Raw genomic sequence first — 26105 nt, forward strand, 5'->3', positions numbered from 1 at the left:
ATTCTAAAATCATCTTGAGTAATTCAACTCCGAATTTTGTCCAATTTAGATTCCTGTGGAGAAGCATATACTGTATTAGAAATCTGTCCAAGCCAATTATTGAGGTACAATAGTGTTAAATTCTTTTCGGATTTTGCTGTGACTTATTTCAGGGTGCTGTACAGTCCTTGCTCGTGATCTGAGTTGCTTCAGTATCTGAACACAGAAACATGGAACAGCAATGAATAACTTGCCCCTTTGAGCCCACTCCATCTTTCGATAAAACCGTGGCTGATCTGCTTGTGGTCTCAACCCGACTGTCTCTTGTTTATTCCTGTTAGCCTTTAGCTTCCTTGTTAGTCAAGAACTGATCTACCTCTGTTTTGGAAGAATCCAATAAACCGACTTCCAATGCTACCTCAGGAAAAGTGGTCCCCAGACTCTCGACCCTCTGAGGAAAACAATCTCCACGAAGGCCTAATAGGCTGGGGCTGTTTTCCCTGGAGCATCGGAGACTGAGGGGTGACCTTATGGATGTTTATAAAATCATTAGGGGCGTGGATAGGAGAAATGCACAAGGGCTTCTCTCTAGGGTGGGGGTGTCCAGAACTAGAGGGTATAGGTATAGGGTAAGAGGGGAATGATTTAAAAGGGACCTAAGGGGCAATTTTTTCACGCAGAAGATGTTGCATGTGTTGAATGAACTGCCAGAGGAAGTGGTAGAGGTTGGTACAATTACAGCATTTAAAAGGCATCTGGATGGGTATATGAATGGGAAGGGTTAAGAGGGATATGGGCCAAGTGCTGGCAAATGGGACTTGATTGGGTTGGGATATCTGGTTGGCATGGACGAGTTGGACCGAAGGTTCTGTTTCAGTGCTGTACATCTCTGAATAGGAAAGGTTTAGAGGGATGTGGGCAAATGCTGGCAAATGGAACTTGATTAATTTAGGATATCTGGTCAACGTGGACAGGTTGGACTGAAGGGTCTGTTTCATTGCTGTGCAGCCCCATGACTCCATGATCTCTGTCTTGAATGGAAACCCTTATTTGTAACCTGTATCTCTGATTCTAGTTTCTCACACAAGGGGAGACATCCTTTCAGTATCCATCGGTCAGATCTCCTCCGAGTCTCATGTTTAAGTCAGATCATTTCTCATCCAATGGATTCAAGCCTAACCTTTCCTGATAAGACAAACCCTCATCCCAGGGATCTGTCCAGGGAACTTTCTCTGGATAACGCAATTCTATCCTGCCTTAAATAAGGAAATCAAAACTGTACACAGACTCCTAAGTGTGATTTGAATAAAACCTATTGTAATAGTAGCAAAGCATCCCACTTGTATTCTTAGCTGAAAATGTGTGGCTGGTTAAAGCACAGCAGGTCAGGCAGCATCCAAGGAACAGGAAATTCGACGTTTCGGGCCAGAGCCCTTTATCATTCGTTCCTGATGAAGGGTTCTGGCCCAAAACGTCGAATTTCCTGTTCCTTGGATGCTGCCTGACCTGCTGTGCTTTAACCAGCAACACATTTTCAGCTCTGATCTCCAGCATCTGCAGACCTCACTTTTGACCACTTGTATACTTAGCCTTTTTGTAATAAACAAGAACATTTCATTACCTTTACTGGTCAGGGGATTGAGGTCAGAAGTCAGAATGTTGTATTGCAGCTCTATAAGACTTTGGTTCGGCCATCCTTGCATTCAGTTCTGGTCACCACATTACAGGAAGGATATGGAGGCTTTGCAGAGTGTGCTGAAGAGGTTTACCAGGATGCTGTCCAGACTAGAGGGTATGAGCTATAAGGGGAGGCTACAAAAATTCAAGTTGTTTTCTCTGCCACAGCAGAGGCTGAGGAGAGACTTGACAGAAGTCTACAAAACTGTAAGATGCAAGATAAGATTGACAGGCAGAATTTTTCTCCCAGAGTTGAAATGTTTAAAATTACGGGGCATGCATTTAAGGAAAGAGGGGGAAAGTTCAAAGGAGAAGTGAGCGGCAAGATTTTTACACAGACAGTGATAACAGTCTGCAACACACTGCTGGAGCTGGTGGTGGAGGCAGATGTGATAGGGGTACTTAAGGGCCTTTTAGATTACATGTGAATATGCAAGGAATGGAGGGACATAGACCAAGGGCAGGCAGAAGGGAATAATTTAATTTGACATCAAGTTTGGCACATCATTGTAGGCTGAAGGGCCTGTTCCTGTGCTGTAATGTTCTATGTTCTATTGGTCTACCTAATCACTTGCTGCATCTGCATGCTAACTTATTGTGATTCCTGCTTTGGAACATCCAGATCCTTCTGTATCTTCAAGTTCCTGAGTCTTTATCCATTTTAGTAATCTGCTGCTTACCTGGGTTTTTTCTGCCAATGTGAACAAGTTTGCATTTGACTGTATTATATCCTATTTTTCAATTTTGTTTAGCACTCACTTGACTTATTTCTATCCTTTTGCAGGTTTCTTTTGTCTTTCTCACAGCTTACTTTCTTACTAATCCCTTTACCATGAGCGAGTTTCATAATTGGTACCTACATTCCAGTCATTTATATACATTGTGAATTGTTGCGGGCCCAACACAGATCCCTCTGGGTGGCTACTCATAGCTAATGATAAAAAGATTCATTAACGCCTACTCTCTGTTCCTTGTTAGCTAACAAGTCCTCTGTTAATGCTAATATGTTGCACCCCACACTGAGCTCTCTCTTGTCCAGTAACCTTTGATGTGGCACCTTGTCAAATGTCTTTTAGAAATGCAGGCACACCACATTCACAGGTTTCCCCTTTATCAAAATTATGTGTACTTCCTCAAATAACCAGAATAAATTAGTCAAACGTAACTTCCCTTTTAAAAGAAAAAACCTATATTGGCTCGGCCAGATTCAGATTTTCTCAGTGTCCTCCTGTAACCTACAGAATAAGGCATTTTCTCAAAGACAGATATTAAGCTAACTGGTGTAAATGTCAATGCTTTCTGTCTTCCTTCTTTCTTAAATAGAGGTGTTACATATGGGTTTTGAATATAATGAGTTCTTTTCTGCATCTACAAATTTTTGGAAAATTGATTCATTTACTATCTCAGTAGCAATTTCTTTGAAGATTCGTGTACGTGATCCATCAGAAACTCAAGCGTTGTCAGCCTTTAATTCTAAGAATTTTTTCAGTGCCATTTCAACGGTGTTTGTAACTCCTTAAAGTTCTTCATTTCCTTTCACCTGTTGACTTAATTATTTTCATGAGGTGCTGGTGTTGGACTTGGATGGACAAGATCAGAAGTCATATGACACTAGGTTATAGTCCAACAGGTTTCTTTGAAATCATTTTCAGAGCTCTGCTCCTTCGCCAGGTGAGGTCTTGATGAAGGGGCGGTGCTCCGAAAGCTTGTGACTTCAAATAAACCTGTTGGACTATAACCTGGTGTCGTGTGACGTCGGAACTTAGTTATTTTAAGGTTGATATTTGTACTCTCTACAGTTTAAGCAGATGCAAAATACCTGGCTAATTTATCCACTATTTCCTTAATTTCAATTTTTTTTATTCACTCATGGGATGTTGGTGTCACAGGCTGCACCAACATTTATTATCCTCACTGTCTTTGAAAAAGTGGTGGTGAGCTACCTTCTTGAACTGCTGCAGTCCATACGGTGTGAAGAGGGAATTCCAGGATATTGACCCAATGAACTGAAGGGACAGTGATATATTTCCAAGTAAGGCTGATGAATGGCTTGGAGGGTGTTGCTATATATCAGCTGCCCTTGTCCTTTTGCAAGGTGTTGTCATGGATATGGAGGGTGCTGCATAAGGAGCTTTAGTGAATTTCTGCAGTGCATCTTGTAGACGGTACACACTGTTGCTACTGATGGTGGAGGGAGTGGATGCTTGTGGGTGTGCTGCCAATCAAGCGGGCTGCTTTGTGTTGGATGGTGTCAAGTTTCATGAGTGTTGATGGAGGTGCATTCATCCAGGCAAGTGGGGAGTATTGCGTCACACTGCTGACAAGATTGACACCATTTACTTAAAAAGTGTGTTGCTGGAAAAGCGCAGCAGGTCAGGCAGCATCAAAGGAACAGGAGAATCGACGTTTCAGGCATAAGCCCTTCTTCAGAAAGAAGGGCTTATGCCCAAAACGTTGATTCTCCTGTTCCTTTGATGCTGCCTGACCTGCTGCGCTTTTCCAGCAACACATTTTTAAGCTCTGATCTCTAGCATCTGCGGTCTCATTTTCTCCCAGGATTGACACCATTGACTGGCAAAGGAAAATGAATAGATTCTCTTTTGTTGGTGATGGTCATTGGCTGGCATTTGTGTGTTGTATTTGTCAGCCCAAGCTTCAGTATTGTCCAGGTTTTGCTGAGTTGGGACATGGACGGTTTCAGTGTCCGAGGAGTCAGATGGTGCTGAACGTTGTGCAATCCTTGATGAACATCCCCACTTCTGACCTTATGATGAAGGGAAGGTCATTGGCAAAGCAGCTGAAAACGCTTGGGACTAGGACACTACCCTGAGGAACTCCTGCAGAGATGTCCTGGAGCTAAGATGACTGAACTCCAACAACCATAACAATCTTTCGATGTGTCAGGTATGACTCCAACCAGCAGAATATTTTCCCTGTGATCCTTATTGACTCTAGTTTTGCGAGGGCTCCTTGATGCCCCACTCAGTCAAATGTGGTCTTGGTATCAAGGGCTGTCTCTCTCCCTTCCCCTCTGGAATTCAGCTCTTTTGTCCATGTTTGAACCAAGGCTGTAATGAGGTCAGGAGCTGAGTAGCCCTGGTAGAACTCAAAATGGGCGTCACGGAGCAGGTTATTGCTGAGCAGGTGCTGCTTGATAATTTACTGATCACTTCCATCACTTTACTGATGAGCAACTGTAGAGTCATGGGGCAGTGATTGGTTGAGTTGGATTTGTGCTGCTGTTTGTGTACAGGATGTACTTGGGCAATTTTCCACGTTGTTGGGTAGATGCCAGTGTTGTAACTGCATTGCGACAGTTTGGAGAGGGGTCCGGCAAGTTCTGGTGCACAAATGTTTAGTACTGTTGCCAAAATGTTGTCAGGGGCCCATAGCCTTTGCAGTGTCCAGTGTCTCCAACCATTTCTTGATGTCACATGGAGTGAATTGAAGATTGGTATCTGTCATGGCCGCTGGAGGAGACCGAGAGTGATCATCCACTCGGCACTTCTGGCTGAAGATTGCTGCAAATGCTTCAGCCTTAGGTTTTGTTCTGTCATGCTGAAGTCTATTTCTTATGGATTGGGGATATTTGTGGAGCCTCTTCATCCTCCATGGAGTTGATTAATTGTCCTCCACCATTCACAGCTGGATGTGACAGGACTGGAGAGCCTACAGTTGAGAGTGTGGTGCTGGAAAAGCACAGCCGGTCAGGCAGTGTCCGAGGAGCAGGAAAATTGAAGTTTCAGGCGAGAGCCCTTCATCAGGAATGAGGCTTGTGAGCTGAGGGGGTGGAGAGATAAATGGAGAGGGAGTTGTGGGGAGGGGTGTGTGGTGGGGGTGGTTAGGGCTGGGGAGGAAGGTAGCAGAGAGTGCAACAGGTAGATGGAGGTGGGGTGATGGTGGTAGGTTGGAGGGGAGGGTGGAGTGGTTAGGTGGGAAGGAAGATGGACAAGCAGGACAGGTCATAAGGGAGGTGCTGAGTTGGAAGGTTGGAACTAGGATAAGGTGGGGGGAGGGGAAATGAGGAAACTGGTGAAATCCCAATTGATCCAGTATGGTTGGGGGGGTCTCACAGCAGAAGATGAGGCATTCTTCCTCCAGGCGTTGGGTGGTTAGGGTTTGCCAATGGAAGAGGCCCAGGGCCTGCATGTCCTAGGCAGAGTGGGAAGGGAGTTGAAGCATTCAACCACAGGGCGATGGGGTTGGTTGGTGCAGGTATCCCAGAGATGTTTTCTGAAACGCTCTGGAGAGCCGATATTTCATCAATTGGATTTGAAATTATTAAGCTGTTTCCATCATTTGTTGCCATTTCCTGTTTGGTACTCATAGAGTCATAGAGTCATGGAGATGTACAGCATGGAAACAGAAGCTTTCAGTCCAACCCATCCATGCCAATCAGATATCCCAACCCAATCTAGTCCCACCTGCCAGCACCCGGCCCATATCCCTCCAAACTCTTTCCATTCTTTTACCTATCCAAATGCCTCTTAAATGTTGCATTTGTACCAGCCTCCACCACTTCCTCTGGCAGTTCATTCCATACACGTACCACCCTCTGTGTGAAAACATTGCCCCATAGGTCTCTTTTATATCTTTCCCCTCTCACCCTAAACCTATGCCCTCTAGTTCTGGACTCCCCAACCTCAGGAGAAAGTGAGGTCTGCAGATGCTGGAGATCAGAGCTGAAAATGTGTTGCTGGAAAAGCGCAGCAGGTCAGGCAGCATCCAAGGAACAGGAAATTCAACGTTTTGGGCATAAGCCCTTTCCCCAACCTCAGGGAAAAGACTTTGCCTATTTACCCTGTCTATGTTCCCCACAATTTTTAAACCTCCATAAGGTCACCCCTCAGTCTCTGACGCTCCAGGGAAAACAGCCCCAGCCTGTTCAGCCTCTCCCTATAGCTCAAATCCTCCAATCCTGGCAACATCTTTGTAAATCTCTTCTGAACCCTTTCAAGTTTCACAACATATCTCTGATTGGATGGAGACCAGAAATGCACGCAATATTCCAACAGTGGCCTAACCAATGTCCTGTACAGCCGCAACATGAGCTCCCAACTCCTGTACTCAATACTCTGACCAATAAAGGAAAGCAAACCAAACACCTTCTTCACTATCCTATGTACCTACAACTCCACTTTCAAGGAGCTATGAACCTGCACTCCAAGGTCTCTTTGTTCAACAACACTCTCTAGGACCTTACCATTAAGTGTATAAGTCCTGCTAAGATTTGCTTTCTCAAAATGCAGCACCTCGCATTTATCTGAATTAAATTCCATCTGCCACTTCTCAGCCCATTGGCCCATCTGGTCCAGTTCCTGTTGTAATCTGAGGTAACCTCTTCGCTGTCCACTACACCTCCAATTTTGGTGTCATCTGCAAACTTACTAACTGTACCTCTTATGCTTGCATCCAAATCATTTATGCAAATGACTAAAAAATAGAGAACCCAGCACCAATCCTTGTTGCACTCCACTGGTCACAGGCATCCAGTCTGAAAAACAACCCTCCACCACCACCACCCTCTGCTTTCTCCCTTTGAGCCAGTTCTGTATCCAAATGGTTAGTTCTCCCTGTATTCCGTGAGATCTAACCTTGCTAATCAGTCTCTCATGGGGAACCATGTCAAAGGCCTTATCTAAGTCCATATAGATCACATCTACCGCTTTGCCCTCATCAATCCTCTTTGTTACTTCTCCAAAACCCAATCAGGTTTGTGAGACATGATTTTCCATGCACAAAGCCATGTTGACTATCCCTAATCAGTGCTGAAAATGTATTGCTGGAAAACCGCAGCAGGTCAGGCAGCATCCAAGGAACAGGAGATTCGACGTTTCGGGCATAAGCCCTTCTTCAGGAATGAGGAAAGTGTGTCCAGCAGGCTAAGATAAAAAGTAGGGAGGAGGGACTTGGAGGGGCGTTGGAGACGCGATAGATGGAATGAGGTCAAGGTGAGGGTGATAGGCCGGAGTGGGGTGGGGGCGGAGAGGTCAGGAAGAAGATTGCAGGTTAGGAAGGCGGTGCTGAGTTCGAGGGATTTGACTGAGACAAGGTGGGGGGGAGGGGAAATGAGGAAACTGGAGAAATCTGAGTTCATCCCTTGTGGTTGGAGGGTTCCTAGGGGGAAGATGAGGTGCTCTTCCTCCAACCGTCGTGTTGTTATGGTCTGGCGATGGAGGAGTCCAGGAACCTGCATGTCCTTGGTGGAGTGGGAGGGGGAGTTAAAGTGTTGAGCCACAGGGTGGTTGGGTTGGCCCTAATCAGTCCTTGCCTTTCCAAATACATGTACATCCTGTCCTTCAGGATTCCCTCCAACAACTTGCCCACCACCGAGGTCAGGCTCACTGGTCTATAATTCCCTGGCTTGTCCTTACCGCCCTTCTTAAACAGTGGCATCACATTTGCCAGCCTCCAGTCTTCCAGCACCTCACCTGTGACTATCAATGATATAAATATCTCAGCAAGAGGCCCAGCAATCACTTCTTTAGTTCCCACAGAGTTCTAGGGTACACTTGATCAGGTCCTGGGGATTTATCCATTTTTATGCATTTCAAGACATCCAGCACTTCCTCCTCTCTAATCTGGGCATTTTGCAAGATGTAAAAAATGAGGTCTGCAGATGCTGGAGATCACAGCTGCAAATGTGTTGCTGGTCAAAGCACAGCAGGCCAGGCAGCATCTCAGGAATAGAGAATTCGACGTTTCGAGCATAAGCCCTTCATCAGGAATAAGAGAGAGAGCCAGCAGGCTTGGCTCTCTCTCTTATTCCTGATGAAGGGCTTATGCTCGAAACGTCGAATTCTCTATTCCTGAGATGCTGCCTGGCCTGCTGTGCTTTGACCAGCATTTTGCAAGATGTCACTATCTATTTCCCTCCAGTCTATATCTTCCATATCCTTTTCCATAGTAAATACTGATGCAAAATACTCATTTAGTATCTCCCCCATTTTCAATGGCTCTACACAAAGGCCACCTTGCTGATCTTTGAGGATATTCTCTCCCTAGTTACCCTTTTGTCCTTAATGCATTTGTAAAAACCCTTTGGATTCTCCTTAATTTTATTTGCCAAAGCTATCTCATGTCCCTGTTTTGTCCTCCTGAATTCCCTCTTAAGTATACTCCTACTTCCTTTTTATTCTTCGAAGGATTCACTCGATCTATCGTGTCCGTACCTGACATATGCTTCCTTCTTGTTCTTAACCAAACCCTCAATTTCTTTCGTCATTCAGCATTCCCTATACCTACCAACCTTTCCTTTCACCCCTACAGGAATATACTTCCTCTGGATTCTCGTTATCTCACTTCTGAAGACTTCCCATTTTCTAGCTATCCCTTTATTTGCGAACATTTGCCTCCAATCAGCTTTCGAAAATTCTTGCCTAATACCGTCAAAATGGGCCTTTCTCCAATTTAGAACTTCAACTTTTAAATTGGGTCTATCCTTTTCAATCATTATTTTAAATGTAATAGAATTATGGTCGCTGGCCCCAAAGTGGTCCCCCCACTGACACCTCAGTCCCCTGCCCTGCCTTATTTCCCAAGAGTAGGTCAGGTTTTGAACCTTCTCTCGTAGGTACATCCACATACTGAATCAGAAAATTGTCTTGAATGCACTTAAGAAATTCCTCTCCATCTAAACCCTTAACACTATGGCAGTCCCAGTCTATGTTTGGAAAGTTAAAATCCCTTACCATAATCACCCTATTTTTCTTACAGATAGCTGAGATCTCTTTACAAATTTATTTCTCAATTTCCCTCTGACTATTAGGGGGTCTATAATGCAATCCCAATAAGGCTATCATCCCTTTCTTGTTTCTCAGTTCCAACCAAATAGCTTCCCTGGATGTATTTCTGGGAATATCCTCCCTCAGCCCAGCTGTAATGCTATCCCTTATCAAAAATGCCACACCCCCTCCTCTCTTCCCTCCCTTTCTATCCTTCCTGAAGCATTTGTATCCTGGAACATTAAGCTGCTAGTCCTGCCCCTCCCTGAGCCATGTTTCTATAATTACTATGATACCCCATTCCCATGGTCCTAACCATGTCCTGAGTTCATCTGCTTTCCCTGTTCGGCCCCTTACATTGAAATAAATGCAGTTTAGTTTATTAGGCTTACCTTGTCCCTGCCTGCCCTGACTGTTTGACTCAAGTAGTCTGCTTTGTAGCTTCATGAGGTTGACATTTTTAGACATGCCCTCCTACACTCTCCATTGAACTAGGGTTGATCCCCTAGCTTGATAGCAATGGTTATGTGTGGACTATTCTGAATCTATGAGGTTGCAGATTGTTTTTGTGAATGCTTCTGTTGCTGCTTGGCTAGTCTGGAAGAGAGCTCTCCAAATCTTGTTCGCAAGGCTAAATATGCCATTGTTGTTTCCGATACAAAGATTTTAGATCAGTTTCATTGCTTTTTTTGGGACTGTCTGGCAGTCACAAGCCTTGCTAGGTACTTCAGAAGGGAACCACATTGCTGTGGATCTGAGTCACAGTAGTAGACAAGCTAACTTTAAGAGTATTTAAAAGATCATTGGATAGTCAGCTGGACGAAATGGGATTCTGTAGGTTGGATGGTTTCACAGATCGGCGCAACACCAAGGGCCAAAGGGCCTGTACTGCGCTGTAGTGTTCTATGTTCTACTAGGTCAGTGTGGGGTCAGGCTTAAAAATGTTACCTCCAAACCAGATTGTTAAGAGCAAATCATTCAGGATTAATTGGGCACGGCAATAAGCAATTGAAGGAAAATATGTAAAGCTTTAATGTTAACTTAAAAAACATTTAATGTAAAAGTCAGCATGTTTTGTCTGGAAGGTGATTGTGATGATTGTGGCTGGTCTTTGGAACAGACTGTTCTACGAAGACTCCTGGACCTGTTTTTGCAGAAAGGACTGTACTTTGGGAAAAGTGATGGCACACAATCAGAACAGCAAGAATATTGGGTAGTTTTCCCAACTCAGGAAGAACCATTTACCATCAGACTGGGTCTGGGGAAACACATTGATTTCCAATCACTTGATGGGCCGTGAGACTTGCTTGTTGAATATGTCCAATGTAGTTTAAGCTAATAGATTCAATCATTCGATTGCACATATTTAAATTGGATGAAGCTAACAAATTTGCTTTGTATCAAAGTGCACATGTCTTCATATATCTATTTTGATCTGAAAGGACCCTTCCGGAACTTTTAACCTAACAATAGTCAATCTCCTTCCCTAAATGACATGAGTGAACCAGATGGGTGTTATCCAGGCAATTGGTTTCATGGTCATCATTTGATTCTTAATTCCAGATTTTGTTCCTGAATATAAATTTCCAACAACCATCTGGGCAGGATTTGAACCCGAATCCCAAGAACATTACCTGGCTCTCGGGATTCATAATCAAGTGATAATGCCACTAAACCTGGGGACACAGGGTTGTGAAAGCTCTGTTACACTATACTTTTCCACCGCTAACACCTTCTGCTGCTCTGCGGGCAAGAATTTCTGCTGGGCAATTTTCAACTGTAGCCAATTAACTGAATTGTCAGTTGTTGTTCTGATGCCAATATTTAATAACCAGCGCGCTCTCGGAACGGGAGCTTACACGATGCAGTCAGAATATCTAAATGCCAAGTACTTGGATTAAACAAGGCGAGTGAATTCATCATACAGTAACTGTTCCGTTTCCTCACCAGCTGAAGTCCCCAGGAGCTGCTATTGAGTTCCAGGAAACTGTACAATGTTTGATGTGCTGTCAGTGCTTTCTGTTGTATTCCAATTAGAGTCAAAGAGATGTACAGCACGGAAACAGACCCTTCGGTCCAACTCGTCCATGCCGACCAGATATCCCAACCCAATCAAGTCCCATTTGCCAGCACTTGGCCCATATCCCTCTGAAGCCTTCCTATTCATAAACCCATCCAGATGCCTTTTAAAATTTGTTATTGTACCAGCCTCTGCCACTTCCTCTGGCAGCTCATTCTGACATGCACCACCCTCTGCATGAAAAGGTTGCCCCTTAGGTCCCTTTTTTATCATTCCCCGCTCACCTTAAACCTATGCCCTCTAGTTCTGAACTCCCCCCAACCCTGGGAAAAGACCCTGTCTATTTATCCTATCTATACCTCTTATGATTTTACAAACCTCTATAAGGTCACCCCTCAGCCTCCGACACTCCAGGAAAAACAGCCCCAGCCTGTTCAGCCTCTCCCTGTAACTCAAACCCTCCAACCCTGGCAACATCCTCGTAAGTGTTTTCTGAACCCTTTGATTCAAACAGTAAAAAGACACATTGATGGATGCAGAGTTCCTCTGCCCTTTGCCCTGCCTCACAGCAGTCAAAGCAATCTTTAAATAACCCACACAAAAATGACTGAAACAATTTAATGGTGGTCCATTGGCAGAGATGTATTATTTTCCTGTACATGTTCTTTGTGACCTGTCTCGTTAATTTATTCTTTAACTTTTAAAGTCAAATGAAGTACAGCCTATTGATGTCAAGGAGTGGTTTGTTGAATATCAGAGCGCTCTTTCTGATTTCTTCCCAACTGGGATTATATGAGGTAGTTGTCAGATGGGTTAGCTTATTAATGTCCAGTGGGTGGCTGTGAATTACACAGCAGCACTTCTGTTTTCAAAACAGCAGAAGGTGAAAAAGTTGAGGTGGCATGGTGGCTACACGGCTAGTACTGCTGCCTCACAGCGCCACATTCAATTCCATCCTCGGGTGACTGTCTGTGTGGAGTTTTCTCCAAGTGCTCTGGTTTCCTCCCGCAGTCCAAAGGGTGTGCAGGTTAGGTGGATTGGCCATGCTAAATTGCCCATAGTGCTCAGGGATGTGTAGGTTATGTGCATTAGTCAGGGGTAAATGTAGAGGTTTGGATGGGTTACTCTTTGGAGGATCAGTGTGGACCTGTTGGGCTGAAGGGCCTATTTCTCAGCCTTGCCCCCACCCCCTCTGAATACAGCACTGATCTTTAAGCCACACTGTTCAATATTTGTTAATGGTGAATAAACAAAGTGAATTTGAAGATACCTCTCAAAATTACTGAAGTGGCACAAAGAATTTTTCAAAAGTTAACTTGCAGATACCATATATACTCAAATAATAGTCAAATGTTTTGGATTGTTTTTTAGGTTAAATTTATTACATGGATGCTATGTTTGTGGGATTGAAATTCATGCCCGTCAAAATTCATGCCATATCATTAGCAGAAGCCTAATTGATCCCTAAATGAACATAAACAAAATGAATTATGGTAATTCTGAAAGCCCGGAGCGGATCTCAACAGCAAGCAGATTGGAAGACTAAGAGCCGAACAACGGGTAGACTAGAAAGCTGGACCTGGTCATGAGGCCAGCACACTGGCCCATAAACATTGATCTGTTATCTGTGAAGAACAAGGGTCAACTTTTACACGAGATATATGGACAATTCCAGGATAATTGACTAAAGATAGGGGCTCGACCTTTACATGAGATCGACTATCACTCGAGTATATACGGTAGTTTTCAGAAAGGAGGCATCTAAACTTCATTCAATTCCCAATCGATGTGACTACAAAGCTACCATAAAAAAATCAGCGTTCACTTCCTCCATAGACGATGCCAAGTTTATTGAGCATTGCCAGCATTTTCAATTTTATCTTGGTTTCTCACTGACTGCTTTCGTGCTAAAGGTCCGCAACAGCTAGATGCTGAAATGGTAAGTTAAGAGACTGAGTTTGAAGGGGCGAGCTAAAAGCTGATGCTTTCTGAACTTGTGAACTCCAATTGAACATTCCCATTTTCTGGAGTATTTCAATTATTGCCAAGTCGCTTGACCACCTATGTTTAAACTGCTAAATCATCACGTCAAAACTGAATGGTTCCCATTCTAAAACAGAACAAAGAACTGCAAATGCTGGAAATTTGAACCCGACAAAGACAGAAAGTATTCTGGAAAAACTCAGTAAGTCTGCCAGCAACTGCGGAGTGAGAAACAGACCTAATGTTTCGAGTCCAGATCTGTTCTGAAGAAGGGGTCATGGACTCAAAACCCTGTTTTTCTCTCTATAGATGCTGCCAGACCTGTCAAGTTTCTCCAAAAATGTCTGTTTTTGTTTGCTAGGAGAAAGTGAGGACTGCAGATGCCGGAGATCAGATTCGGGAGTATGGTGCTGGAAAAGCACAGCAGGTCAGGCAGCATCCAAAGAGCAGGAGAATCAATGTTTCGGGCGTAAACCCTTCATCAGGAATGAAGCTTGTGTGGGTAGAGAGATAAATGGAAGAGTGTGGGGCCTCTCTTAAATCCTACCTTTCTATGGTGCATTTATCAATTCAAGTGCAAGTGAATTTTTAACAATGTTCAGTGTTTCAGTTGCCCACTGGCAGAATACTATTATTTGCAAATAATTAAAGTCCATTTTGTAAGATTTTATAAAAATACATTTTTCTGTCGTCTTCCTCTCTCTCAATTCAATCTTTCATTTCCTCTAATTAAGTTATTTTCTATACATGATTTAAAAATGAACCATTCAAACATGCTTCCCGGTTCATGTTTTTACATACAGGAATTTCCCTTCAGAAGCAGAGCAATCGGATCATGTGCATCTGAAGCCCACACCATGTGGAAAATGGGCGCTCATAATATTTTAGAGTTGTACCAATTACTGACCTCGGGATAGGCTCAATGGCATTCCAGATTGGAATGCCAAGGAGGCTTTCCAGGTTGAGAACATTGCACATAAAGTGCCCAGACTTGGGGGTGTCCTCTCTCCAACGTAACGTTTTAAGTAAAACATTAGAGGTGCCTGCTCAGCTTAGGAATGAGATGGTTGGAAGGGGTGGGGGCGCATTGAGTGCTGGAGAGTGTGATCACTTGCTGTAGCTGACCTCACACAGAAAGGACAGCTTCACTGGCCCACATCTCTACCAACTGGGCAGCATAGTGGCTCAGTGGTCTGGATGGGATACCCTTCAGAGGGTTGGTGTGTACTTGTTGGGCCGAGTGGCCTGTTTCCACACCGTAGGCAGTCTATAATTCTATGAAAACTCTTGTTCCATTTTTCATCTTGAAATTTGTACTCTTAGGTTTGAACAAAAGGAGCCAATGGCCTGGTGATATTATAAGAGCATAAGAACCAGGAGCAGGAGTAGGCCATCTGGCCCATCGATGCTGCTCCCCCATTCACTAAGATCATGGCTGATCTTTTCATGGACTCAGCTCCACCCACCCGCCTGCTCACCATAACCCATAATTCCTTTACTGTTCAAAATATTATCCATCTTAGCTTTAAAAACATTAACGAAGGAAGCCTAAACTGCTTCACTGGGCAGGGAATTCCACAGAACAACCCTCTGGGTGAAGAAGTTCCTCCTCAACTCAGTCCTAAACCTGTTCCCCATATTTTGAGGCTATACCGTCTTGTCCTAGTTTCACCCACCAGTGGAAACGTCCTCTCTATCATCTATATGTTTTGGAATTGAGGACCATGTCTCATGTGTGAAAGTTTGCAGGTGACACTAAGATGAGTGGCAGAGCAAAGTGTGCAGAGGACTGTGAAACTTTGCAGAGGAACATAGATACTTTGAGTGAGTGGGCAAAGGTCTGGCGGATGGAATACAATGTTAATAAATGTGAAGTCATCCATTTTGGTAGGAGTAACAGTAATAAGGATTATTACTTCAATTGCAGAATGGAACTATGCAGAGGGTTTGGGTGTCCTACTGCATGAATATCTTTGTGCAAAAAGGTTGGTCTGCAGGTACAACAAGTAATTAGGAAAGCAAATAGAATTTTGTCCTTCATTGCTAAAGGGATTGAGCTTAAAAGCAGAGAGGTCATATTCCAGCCGTACAGGTTGCTGGTGAGGCCACATCTGGAGTACTGTGTACTGTTTTGGTCTCCTTACTTGAGAAAGGATGTACTGGCACTGGAGGGGGTGCACAGGAGGTTCACTAGTTGATTCCGGAGTTGAGGGGGTTGGCTAAGGAGGAGAGACTGAGTAAACTGGGATTATATTCATTGGAATTGAGAAGAATGAGGGGGGATTTTATAGAAGCATATAAAATTATGAAAGGAATAGGTAACATCGAAGTAGAGAGGATGTTTCCACAGGCAGGTGAAACAAGGACGTAGTCTCAAAATTACAGGGAGCAGATTTAGGATTGAATTGAGAACGGCTGTGAACCCCAGAGGATTGTGAATCAATGGAATTCCCTGCCCAGTGAAGTAGCTGATGTTACTTCAGTAGATGTTTTTAAAGCTAAGATAATTTTTTGAATAGTAAAGGAATTAAATGAGAGGGTGGGTAAGTGAAGTTGAGGCCATAAAAAGATCAGCCATGATCTTATTGAATGGGGAAGCAGGCTCGAGGGGCCAGATGGCCTACTCCTGCTTTTAGTTCTTATGTTCCTATGTGACCATATCCATTCCCTCCATAGTTTTATATGTTTTTATGGTGGCTCAGTGGTTAGCACTGCTGCCTCACAACGCCAGGGTCCCAGGTTCGATTCCAACCTCAGATGACTGTCTATGTGGAATTTGCATATTCTCCCCGTGTCTGCGTGGGTTTCCTCCCACAGTCCAAAGATGTGCAGGTTAGGTGAATCGACCATGCTAAATTTCCCATAGTGTTAGATGCATTAGTCAGAGGGTGGGTTGCTCTTCTGAGGGTTGGTGTGGACCTGTTTCACACTGTAGGGAATCTAATCTAATCTGTGATGTTGCTTCTCTTTTAACAAGGTTATGCTGTCGCTGGCATCTTTTTCAGAGGGGCCATAAAAGACACAGACTCTGAAAAGCCAAATTTGAAGAGTTTTAGAGTCAATTTGATTATAGCTAACAGATACTGCTTCAGGCAAAAGGCTTTCAAGTCTTTACAAAAAAACACTTGGACAATGAAAGGAGAGTGGCCGGTTTTCCCAGCTCAACTTTTCTCTGGTTTTTTAGCAGTCTGGCTGTTCACTGAAAGCAGTCAGGAGGCTGCTGGACCAAGATACAGCTACATGGAAGAAGGTGTTCCGTGCTGCCGCCTCTCTCTTTCTCTCTCTTTCTTTCTCTGCTGTCAGACCCTGGGTTTGGTTTTACCTTTTGTGCCAAGGGGTGTTTATGGGGATTGTTGCAAGTATTTGGAACAGCATAATTAAATTGGGATTGTCTGTTGAGTTTCAGTTAGGTTAAGTTATCCTGTATTCTGTCCTCTTTTGTTTGTGTTTCATTCGGTAATCTTGTAAATAAATCCTGTTTTGTTTAAAACTGAGTGTTTTGACCAGCTGCATCCCTCCTTGAATATCAGCGTTACACCTGCTTAAAGCAACTAGCAAAGCTAGGGTCTGGGCTACTTTCATGAAATGTTTTGAGAGGGTCTGGCCTGGTCCATAACAGATCCCCCTTAATTATTCTAAATTCCAATGAATATAATCCCAATCTAGAGAGAAAGAGAGGACTGGAGATCAGAGTCGAAGAGTGTGGTGCTAGAAAAGTACAGCCAGTCAGTCAGCATCCGGGGAGCTGGTGAATTGATGTTTTGAGCGTAAGCTCTTCATGAGGAATTCAGAATGAAAAGTTTATGCTCCAAACATCAATTCCCTCTGCTACCTGATCGGCTGTGCTTTTGCAGCACCACACTCTTCGACTACAATCAAAGTCTACTCAGTGTCTCCTCATAATCCAATCCTCTCAATTCCAAATCAACCCAGTGAACCTCGTTTGTACCCCGTCCAGTGCCAATATATCCTTTCTCAAGCAAGGAGACCAAAATCGTACACAGTACTCCAGGTGTGGTCTCACCAGCACCTTGGACGGCTGCAACATAACCTCCCTGCTTTAAAACTCAATCCATTTAGCAATGAAAGGCAAAATTCATCACTGGGCTATTAATCCAGAGACCCGGCTAATGTTTGGGGAGACCTGGGTTTGAATCATTCCACAGCAGGTGGTGGAATTTGAATTCAATAATTAGCAAGAATTGAGAGTCTAATGATGGCCATATCGAAAAACCCATCTGGTTCACTAACATCCTTTCGGGAAGGAAACTGCTATCCTTACCTGGTCTGGCCTTCATGTGACTCCAGACCATTAGCAATGTGGTTCACTCTTAACTACTCTCTGGGCAATGAATGCTGAATCAGCCAGCCATGCCCTCATCCTGCAAATGAACTTTTAAGAAGTGTTTTGTCATAGGTAAAGCCACTACAAAAGTCCTCTGTGCAAAATTGTAGTTTTCATGTAAATTCCCAATAATTTAATTTGCTTACAAAAGCTTGCTGCATGAGGTAGTTTGTGAGTTCTGCTTGATGTGCTCGCTGGATTAGAATGGCAAAAAAACACAATTCTTGTTTGAAGAAAAATTTCAACTAAATATTGTTCGATGCAATCTTATAATTGCACGAAGGTTACCGCTCCTGTGTCAAACATTTGTTCCCAACATTACTAAACCAGACACTCTTGGCATTTGGCTTGTGATATCTTGCTGTGTTCCAACAGTGACTACACATTGCAATAACTTGAGGTATCCATAATGGTACGCAAAGGCCAGGTAAGATGCAATATCAAAGCACATTACTTTTTCTTGAAATTTGAATGTTGGCTTGTTTTGAATGCTTTCTTATGTATACCGAGATGGGTCTCTCCTAAAGTATTGTAGAACAGGTGATTGCTAAATAGAATGACTTGCAGCAGCTGTATAAGGGAACCCAATCTTGAACAATACTTCAAATGGATTTTTATTATTCTTTATGTCCAATAAATCTTTGCTAAATTGCAAGTCAAAGTAATTACGATTATGGAGGAATAGAGGTGACAGAAGCCAATGAGCAACATATGTATCGTGTACTGTCTTGGACAGACCATGTTGATAGGGACTATAAATATAGAATGTTCAACCTTGAGCCAATTTGAGAAATGGAAATAAACACCCTTACAATTAGATGGAGATTGCTGAAGTTCAGTTCGTATTTCTGTGAGAGTTTAAATTAAATGGGTGATTCGGGGGGGAAAAGAATTAAGATTTGGCCTGTTGACATCTTACTAATTAATATTCCTTCATTAAGGTATATTCCGTAATATATTAATTATCTACAATTGTAAAGATGATGTATGACATGTTTTAGAAATTGTCTGAATACTGATTAGATCAATATGTGATTAGTAAAATGTGCTAATTTGCTATCCAATCCAGGTAGTACTTAATCATGTTGGCTGTTTAATGATAGGCCTAGGGGCATCTTATCCATTTAAGCTTGGGATTGGGGATTTTTCCTGATTATACTTTCCATAGCAGATCAAATTACAGCAGGGAATTAAGCTCTGTTTTATTACAGACAACCCTATCCCTACACTAACCATTTCAGTTAGTCATTTGTATTGTTATCAGAGATCAAAATCACTTTGTTTTGGTAACTGACCCTCACACACCAGATCTTTGCTGTGTTTGCTGACCTCTGCTAAGATAATAAGTATCTCTGGATTAGACAAAAGTAATTGTTTCAAACAATGAAGGCAAAGATACACATTAGACGTTCTGGGTGTGGATTGAGGTCAGACTGAGTTGGGACTCGGCTCTAATACATTTGAAGACTTCATAGACCAGGGTCACTTGTGACCCACTGAATGAGGCTCTGGAAGATAACTACAACACTGTGGAATCCTGCTCAGACATATCCCAATGATTCAGTTGTAGAGAGACAATATACGACTCACAATAAATGCTCAGTGGGAACCAAGCAACAACATGACGTTGAAAGGAAGCAGACATCTTTTTGGAGAAATTGAATATAAACATTCCATTTCGGAATAACTAAATTCAGATTATTGCGCTATTTTCTGTCTCATCCCTGTTGCTGCAACTAAATTGTACCGACATGCATAAACTTCTTGGTGAAATTAAGGGATGGAGTAAAGGTGCAAGTTAGCCCTGACCTTACTGAATGATGGGGTAGTTTCGAGAGACTGGACAGCCAACTGTTGTCTGTGCTACATTGTAGCAGTTGTGGGTAGAGAGAAATCCAGTGTCCCTCCTCAAAACAATGCAGCACTCTTCTTCATAGACTGATTTCAAAATGCATGCATGCAGATCCATTCAAGCATCACCTCAATTCTTTGGTATTTTTAAGTTACTCTTCAAAGTAGTAACTCTTCAAGCCATAAGTAACTTTAAAACTGGTCACACAAATATTTTTCACTGAGCACTTTTTTTCATTCATTCACAGGATTCGAGTGTCACTGGCTGGACCAGCATTTATTACCCAAGGGCAGTTAAGAGTCAACCACATTGCCATGGGTCTGAAATTACATGTAGACCAGACCAGGTAAAGATGGTAGTTTCCTTCCCTAAAGTTCATTCGTGAACCAGATGGGTTTTCTGACAATTGACATGGAATCATAATCAACCTTAGATTCTTTTTCCAGGTTTTTATTGAACTCAAATTCCAACATCCTGTTTCTGGTGGGATTTCAACCCAGGTCCCTGGAATATTACCTGGGTCTCTGGATTACCAGTGCAGCACTGAAACTACTAGGCCTTCGCCTCCCCCTTCTATTAGTGTGTCGATAATCTAAGTCTCTGAACACTCACCACTGATACCATATTAACATTGCTAATATCATGTGCCTTGGGCTGTTTCGCATCTATGTATCCTCCTTACTGCTATCAGTCTGTCTTCCTGATGCCGTGTGGGAAAGGACGCCCATGTGAATGTTTTGACAGAAGCTGGGTTCAGTCTTGATAAAGGATAAAGGCTTTTATAAATGGTGTTAATGAACTATTAATAGTATTGTTACATCTACTAAATAAGGTAGATAATTGTCTCTCGTGAAACCTAAGCCTCAAGTTAAGCATAAGTACATGTTCTATTAGCTGCATGGACTTGATGTTCTGACAGCTTGGATATTGTTGTGTAATGGGGTTATTCAATGGCCAGCACTGCTGTCCCACAGCACCGGCAACATGGGTTGTTCGATTCCACCCTCAGGTGACTGTCTATGTGGAGTTTGCACATTCTCAATCATAGAACTAATCAAAGAATCCTTACAGTGTGGAAACAGGCCATGTGGCCCAATGAAGAGTATCCCATTCCCCTACCCTATAACTTTTACATTTCTCCTCACTAATTCACCTAGTGTGCACATTCCTGAACACTATGGGCAATTCACCTAACCTGCACATCTTTGGATTGTGGGCGGAAACATTCTCCCTGCATCTGTGTGGATTTCCTCTGGGTGCTCCAGTTTCCTCCCATGGTCTAAAGATGCGCAGGTTAGGTGGATTGACCAGGCTAAATTGTGCCATAGTGTCCCGGGTTATGCAGGTTAAGTGTATTATCCATGGGAAATGTTGAGTTATAGGGTTGCGACTGGATGGGATGCTCTTTGGAGGTTCAGTGTGAATTCAACAGGTCAAATGACCTGCTTCTATACTGTAGAGATTCCACGTAATTAACCCTTTCTGATGCTGTTTTATAGAAGACGAGAAGCTATTTCTTGGGAATACTATTGTCAAATTAAAAATAAAAACTAACAAGGCTTCCCAGAACCCATTTCAGAAAGTAACCACCATTTACGTTTCTTTCAGCTTTCTAAAATTTCATTTTGGGGGACTTACCCATCAAACCGTAGAACAGAACCCAGGGTTTGGCGAACCAAGCAATCTGTGTGCCAACATTCCAAAATACCTTGTTTTCTGAATATCACTGTTGATACAGCAAAAACTTCAGGCCCAGTCTGAACTGGTTGTGGGCTTCACCGCTTAGTCAAAAATAGGATGTAATTAAAGGGAAGTCTGGAAGAGCAGAAAAATATACATTCACAAAATACAAGAAAGTGCGAACTAAGGCTAATAAAAGTTCTGTGACATCATAATATAAGACTTTACAAAACATTGAATGTACTTAATATAATAGGAATCTCACTCCCTCTCTCTCTCCCTCCACCCCTCTCTTTCTTTCTCTCTCTGTCTCTTTTCATGACTTGCACACAACTTGCTAGAATAGCAGTTTCTTGGGGGTAACAAATGCACTAAAGTCAAAGAAGATATTGCTTATAAGGACGGAGTGATCTCATGATCCTTATGAACCCCCCGTCTGAGGGATACCCAACATGTCTTCGCAACTGATGAGCCACATGATTTTCCAATGGGAATAGGAGAGATTACATTGAGTATCTGTCACAGACAACTGAATAAATGATTGGCAAAAGTCTCCCAGATATAAAATATGTAATTACACTCTTGGCAAAAATTGTTTTTCTCCATTGACCAATCTCATTGGATCTGTTGTGACATCGTAGTCAGTAGGGTGCTATACAAAGGCACAAGGAGGACCATATTCTATGAGTATATCAGATAGTCTCCAACATTCTGACATCCAGTTACTGCGATGATAATACCTGCGGATAGACCTCACCATTAATGCTTTCCTTTCAACCCTCCAATTGGATTACATCTAGAGACTTTTGAGAAGATTTGTAGCTCAGGTTGAGGTTCTGAATGTAGGTTTACTCACTGAGCTGGAAGGTTCGTTTCCAGTTTTTTGGACTAGATCTTTTTACTCTTTTTACAAATTTCTACTAAGTATATTGGTTATCTACTATTTGACGTGCAAAAATCTCTTAGCTCCTACTGACTTGCGATGGCTGCCATTAAATTTGCAAATGGATAAGGTGATGATGTTGCTCAGTTAACAAAGTTACATTATCCTTGGTTTTTTTTTTCAGAAGGTGGTAAAGACACAGGCTCTGAAATGTTTAGGTTTTGATGGGTTTTCGGGCCAATTTGATAATAGCTAACAGATACTGCCTCAGAAAAAAGGCTTTCAAGTTTTAAAAAAAGGTTACAATGAAAAGGGAATGGCCACTTCTCCCAGCTCAGCTTTTATCTGGTTTGATTTGATTTTTGGCAACCTGGCTGTTCACTGAAAGCAGTCAGGCAGACTTGAGGCTGATGATTTAAGAAACAGCTACATGGAAGTGGGTGTTTCATACTGCCATCTCTCTCTCTCTCCTGTAAGACCCTGTGTTTTATTTTACCTTTTGTGCCAAAGTGTGTTTGTGGGGATTGTTGCAAGTATTTGGAACAGCATCGTTACTTTGGAACGGTCTGTTGGGTTTTTGGATAGTTTATTCTGTATTCTGTTCTCTTTTATTCGGTAATCTTGTAAATAAATTCCGTTTTGTTTAAAACTGAGTGGTTTGACCAGCTGCATCCCTCCTGGGATTTTAGCGTTCCACCTGCTTAAAACAATGAGTAAAGTTAGGGTCTAAGCTACTTTCTTGAAATATTTTGAAGAGTCTGGTCTGGTCTATAACAGTAGGAGGAACTGAAGGAATTTAAATCACTGTAAAGTGAGGTGGGTACTTATCTATCGACAGCCAGCATAAACAATTTCTTGAAGTTGTGCAGCCACTAATTATTAGTCATACCAAGCTGAATAGTCAGCATTCAATTACACTCATACAGGGGCTAGAGAGGAATAGTGATCCTCTTTTATATTGTAATTTTTAACAGGGTTATACCTTGGCAACAAAAACAAAGGTAGTTGGAAAAGCTCAGCAGGTGTCACAGCATCTGTGATTTCTGAGGAAGGGTCACCGGACCCGAAACATTAACTTTGATTTCTCTTCACTGATGCTGCCAGACCTGCTGAGCCTTTCCAGCAGCGTCTGATTTACAGCAACCACAGTTCTTTCTTTCGGTTTTTAATTACTTCAGAATATGGGTAAAAGCTGCTGAATGCTGGAACAATCCTTGGAGTACTCCCCACAGTCGGACTCGTTTCCTTTATCTGGGAAAAGGAAGCTTTGTGCTGAATTCCTCCTTGAACTTTACCATGTAATTGTTTCTTGAAGGAAGGAGGGTAAGTCAGAGAGAGAGCCAAATGCATCTAGTTCACACAAAATAGCACCTATGTGGGGAGGTGGGGGGGTGGGGGGGGGGGGGGGTTTACTGAAGAACGCAGCATTGAAATATGGGGAGACTGTCCTAGTGGTATTATTGTCTGATTCTTAATCCAGAGACTTAGGTAACGTCTGGGGATCTGGAATCGAATCCCGCCATGACAGTTGATGGAATTTGAATTCAATAAATATGTGGAATGAAGAATCTAATGATGACTGTGGATCAATTGTTGGAAAAGCCCATCTGGTTCATTAATAGTATTTAGGGAAAGAAACTGTCATATATGTGACTCCAGACCCACAGCAATGTGGTTGATTCTTAACTGTCCTCTGGGCAATTAGGAGTGGGCAATAAATGCTGGCCTAGCCATCGACATCTTCAATGAATTTAAAAAAATACTGGGAGTCATGTCATGGAGAACACTGGGGGAATGTCCAAGGAAAATCTGACTGCAGATCTGTACTCGATTTTTGTTCCTAATTTGTGACAGAGCGAAATGGACACTTTTTGAATCCTCATAAAATTAATCTCATGGCTACAACATGATATGATTTTTGAAATATTGCAGTGGCATTAGCTGCTAAAGACAAATGGTTAGCTCTCTTTGATTTATCAGGTTTCAAATGTAAATTGTTGTCCCACAGATAACCTTTACTGAGGCTTTGCTATTAGCTGAGGAGTATCAAAATACAATCATCAGCTGAACTGATTGCATTTATTTTTAAGGTGATGTTAGTGCATTTTCCATCAATTAATGAGTTTTTGCACATGCATCTGTATTTAAGTGAGCCATGAGTAAATATTGATTATGTGGTGGTGGGTTGTATTTCAGATTAAGTGCAGTAAAGAAAATGGAAGGCCTTTAATCTCAAATGACCTGATGTTTTAGCCGTAGCTAAGTATCATTTCTGACGATACATTTCTTGCAAAATTCCAACTGTTCAGAAAATGTCATGCTAAATTCCTACCATTAGAATGGAGTTCTTTATCAGTGAACAGTTGATCCCTTCCATTCCTTCTATCTCCACTATATCCTTTAAGTGGTTTATGATGTTCTATGTATTTAAAGACACCAGGTTGAACTTTAGTCTGTATGTAGCTATAGATCAGACTAAATCCCCTCAAAATATATCGAGAAAATAGACTAGACCTTAACTTTTTTTAAAAAAAGTAAGTGGAAGGCATTGTGTTCAGAATGTGATTTGTTTGGTCAATCTACCAGGATTGAAGCAAAACACACTTTACTCTTACACAATACTTAAAATACAAATAAAAGTAAGAAAAATTGGAATAACAACTCTAAAGGCCGAATAATAGGTGATTTAACTACTAAACAGCAGCTGGGTTCCAGTATAGTAACATCCCATTAACACGCCCATGACAAAGGCAAATTCAGTGAAATCAATTGTCTCACATACAGTCCAGCAGGAAAGAACATCAAGAGACAGAGACAGAGAGAGAACTCAAATGTTTTGCCTGGCAGGGAGAGATGTTCAGCAGCTTCCATAGCCCAACAGGGACTGAAAGTTAAACTAAAATTCTGGTTCTGTGGGAGCTTGACACTATCCCTCCTCACTACTTAAAAGAAAAACCCAAACCTGTTTAATGGTTTGGAACAGAATTTCTCCATAAAACAAAGGTTAAAATATACCTCTTAAAGCCATTGTATCATCACAATGTGATTAAATAGTTTACTCTAAAGCAACAGTCACAATATTAAAAAAATCTCTGATAACACTTCAGAAAAGATTTGCAAGGATGTTGCCGGGGTTGCAGGGTTTGAGCTATAGGGAGAGGATGAATACACTGGGGCTGTTTTCGCTGGAGCTGAGGGGCGACCTTATGGAAGTTTATAAAATCATGAGGGGCAAGGAAAAGGTGAATAGACAAGGTCTTTTCCCTGGCCGGGGGAGTCCAAAATGAGATGACGTAGGTTTAAGGTGAGAGGGGAGAAATTTAAAAGAGACCTGAGGGGTAACGTTTTCACACAGAGGGTGGTGCGTGCATGGAATGAGCTGTCAGAGGAAGCAGTGGAGGCTGGTATAATTACAACATCTAAAAGGCATCTTGATGGGTACATGAATAGGAAAGGCGTAGAGGGATATGGGCCAAGATTAATTCAGGATATCTGGTTGACATGAACAAGTTGGACCGAAGGATCTGTTTCCTTGCTGTATATCTCTTTGACTCTATGACTCTATTTCCCTAGCGTATGACAGAGAACTCCTTTAAGCTAGATTTCTTGCTCCTTTATCACAGTTCCATTCCATTTTCAAGCCACTTACTCCTGCTGGAAATGTACCTGTGTGTGTGTTGGCATAATCTGGCTCTGATACCACCCACTGGCCAACAGTGAGCAGTTGGATAATGGCCACTGTGGTGAAGGAACAGGACTGCAGATACTAATGTAACCATATAAAGCAAAACCATGAAGGAAAACCGGGAGAATATTGGTGCAGCAAAGTTTTTGAAATGTGAATGTTGCTAAGTGCTTAACAGTTGTACTGAAGTGTGGCAGAAAGCAGCTAGGGAAATAGTCTTGAGATTATTGTCATTAAATCTTTTATGCATAATTGATGAGATAATTTAATGTATACG

At 42.4% G+C, this 26105-nt stretch overlaps 1 long non-coding RNA gene across 1 annotated transcript in view; it reads right to left on the reverse strand.

The window, feature by feature from the left end:
* LOC132823135 (uncharacterized) overlaps positions 1-26105 on the reverse strand; it is a 53235-nt gene that overhangs the window by 20353 nt on the left and 6777 nt on the right. The window contains exon 2 of the long non-coding RNA XR_009645502.1: positions 21219-21395. This is a non-coding gene — a long non-coding RNA (uncharacterized LOC132823135). The remainder of the gene's footprint in view (positions 1-21218; positions 21396-26105) is intronic.

Source organism: Hemiscyllium ocellatum, chromosome 16 (assembly GCF_020745735.1).
Source record: "Hemiscyllium ocellatum isolate sHemOce1 chromosome 16, sHemOce1.pat.X.cur, whole genome shotgun sequence".
Classification (NCBI taxonomy): domain Eukaryota; kingdom Metazoa; phylum Chordata; class Chondrichthyes; order Orectolobiformes; family Hemiscylliidae; genus Hemiscyllium; species Hemiscyllium ocellatum.